A 3,232-nucleotide genomic window follows, 5' to 3' on the forward strand; every position below is an offset into this window, starting at 1 on the left:
TTATTGCAAGCTAAAAAGTCTAAGGAAGAAATGTACAAAATTGAGATTTGTATGGGGAAAAGGAAGAAGAAAAAAGGGGATAAGAATTAGTCTGGCAGAAAACAAAAACCAGCAAGTGCCAATTCTAGGAAAGATAAGGTAGATACTGTTGTTGTTCCATGGATATGAGGATAGAAGACCAAATGCTATTTGTCCTTGAGCCAATCATTTTGGTCATAAAGACAATACCACCCACACAAACTGTTTGATGCTTTGCTGTCTCATTAGTGTGTCCTGAGTAAATCCCCACTACCAAAAACTGATTTGGCCTAAAAAGGATGATATGGTTGCAATTACTTATCATGTGGACATGTCTTAAGATTGCTAATCAGAGGGATAGAGCCTGTTGTTCATGACAAAGAATTGGATAAGAACCTCAGATCTGGATGTTAGCCCTATGGAAGTGATAATGACTCAAATACCTACCCAAGAGGAAACAGATATCATAATAAAGGAAAAAAGTGCCAGTCTGCACAGCGCAACACTGCTTAGGGCTCAAGCACACAAAAGCACTAAGTCCAGGCCATACAAAGGGAACAATGGGAAAGATAAAACGTAAACCAAGAGAGCACCAGACCGTGAAATAGAGAAACAATACACATTGAAGCAGCATTCAATGTTCAGCGGGATCAAAAGCAGCTGCTAATTCAACCAAGATCAAAACAGACATCAGGCTATTCAATGTGGCTTCCACAAGATCATTGAAAACTCATTACTTTCTGTCTACCTCAATCCCTCTGTTGCTTTAACTGGTCAATTGTTCTCCCTCACTTTCTGGGCCAAGATTGTTGTTCAGTAGTTTTGAGTTCCACTCCCAGAAAATGACCGGGAAGAAAGTAGCCTCAGTTTGATAGCTCATATGCTGATTTAAAATATTTCCAAGCAACCTGCAAATCACCATTTCCTTCCCATGGCTGATCACGTGTCCTCGAAAGGCATAAAGACAGAATTCATTGTTCTAATTTCCAATAAAAGAGGAATCTGAAGAAACATGTTTAAAATTCTCCAATCTATACAAGGCACATTCAAAGTTGTTTTTGTTTTTTTAAAGAACTTATTTACCTCTCTGATCTAGCAGCCTTCTTCCGTGATCATTACATCAGTTCAGTTTCTCAGAAAATGAGGCATTTTGACACAAAAATTGAAAAGCTAAATTGCCATAAAACCCCTACAACCTTATGGTAGATGGTAATGATTATCTCTGCTTCTTTTTCAAAGAAAATGTGTTTTGTAAAAATGCTTTCTGTAAGAATAAGACACACATTTTTGGACATGGCCAACATGAGAACTTGTTTTGTTTAACTGTGTTTGTTTGCTACAAAGGTTTTGTTTTTATTTTTCCCTCTACTAGGGGGAAGGGGAGAAATAAAAAAATTAATGTTTGATCATTGAAAATAAATTAACTTTTTTAAAATGTTCTGCACAACTAAACATCCTCCTTTTATTTTATCTGATATCACCAGAGGTATTTTCTAAATGAGCATTTCCCTTCAAAGAAATGTCTGTTTTCTAACATTTGTTCATTTTCACTTGAAAGTGTTTGAGCCATATTTTTCTTTCAACCTAATTAATTTTAGAAATTTAAATGCCAGCTTAATATTCAGGCAGGTCAGAGGATAGCAGGCAAAGCAAGGGAAAAGAGGGCAAGAGAAGGGAATGCAAGGGAATTCTCAGAGACTTTGGATCCCAGTCTTGCCTCTTTATACTAAAGCTGCTTTAATGCCACTTATAGCATCACTATCTCAAAGTTTGGGTTCCCCTGAATCTCAGGAGCAGCTTGATGTCTTGTCTAGGTTACTAAGACTTTCTACCTGACACTAGGTCATTGGTCTGCATTGCTCCCCAAAAGAGGTAGAAGCCTAGGAACCTCTGGCTGTTTTCTTCACTTACTGACTCCTTCTTCTTGCTGTTGCTGTTTGTCTTTTGTTCTCAAAGAAGACTATGACATCAGGAAGGTGATGTCTTGACTTGAAAATGAACTGGATTTCAGTGAGGCAGGGCTATGCAAAGTTACCAGCCTCACTTTCTCCTCCTGAGCCATCTGGGCCCAGTGGCAAAATATAGATCAGGATGACTGGAGATGGCCCCCGGATGCAATTGAAGACTTTGGCCTCTTTAAGCTAAGGTCTTTCCAAGGTCTCAGTTTGACTGAAGCAATGTCCTTTCAATGTTTAAGGCTAGGTTGGTTATTGACCTTCATTCTCAAATTGGACCAAATCATTATGCTAAAGTTAAGTTTCAATGTGTCCAACTGTGGCTGATTAGACCAATACAAGCGCAGAATGCTCTACCACCAGGCGGACACAAATAATCAAGGTGAACATTTGGGGTGGAATCTCCAAATTTGCACATCCTTTTTGTCCACATTTCCTTTGAGCTTTCAATTCTGCTTTGCTCATAGAGCACAGCACCTTCTCTGATGTGGGCATGCCACACTAAGGCAATCTTGTGCCAGTGTCTCCCATGTTACACAATCAATTCCAAAGTTCTTGAGGGTGTCCTTCTTCTGACCACCATGTGAACACTTGCCCTGTGTGAGTTCTCCATAAAACAGTCTTTTTGGCAAGCGTATGTTTTACTTTTGAACAATGTGGCCAGCCCATCAGAGGTGCGCTCTCTAAAGCTGAGTTTGAATGCATGGCAGTTCAGATCAAGTAAGGACCTCAGTGTCTGGTACATTATCCTGCCAGGTGGTCTTCAGAATCTTCCTAAGACAATTCAAATTAAAGCGATTCAGTTTCCTGGCATGGCACTGGCAGATTGTCCAGGTTTCACAGGCATACAACAATGAGGTCAGCACAACGGTTCTGTAGACCTTTAGTTTAGTGGCCAGTCTAATACCTCTTCTCTCCCACATCTTCCTTCAGAAACTCCCAAACACTAAGCTAGCTCTGGCAATGCCTGCATCAACCTCATTATCAATGTGTACATCCCTGGAAAGTACACTACGAAAGAGGCAAAGAATGGCCTCTTTTACCTAGTTAAGAAAAAAATCAGGGCGGCCAGGTAGCACAGTGAGTAAGAGCACCAGCTCCGGTGTCGGGATGACCTGGGGATCAAATCCGGGCTCAGATACTTAGCACCACAGCCAGAAATAAGTGGCCGTGTAACCTTGAGCAAGTTACTTAACCCCGATTGCTAAAAATGAAAGAAAGAAAGAAAGAAAGAAAGAAAGAAAGAAAGAAAGAAAGAA

Source organism: Petaurus breviceps, unplaced genomic scaffold (assembly GCF_028583685.1).
Source record: "Petaurus breviceps papuanus isolate PSGF00001 unplaced genomic scaffold, PetGlider_PUasm1.0 90977, whole genome shotgun sequence".
Taxonomy (NCBI): Eukaryota; Metazoa; Chordata; class Mammalia; order Diprotodontia; family Petauridae; genus Petaurus; species Petaurus breviceps.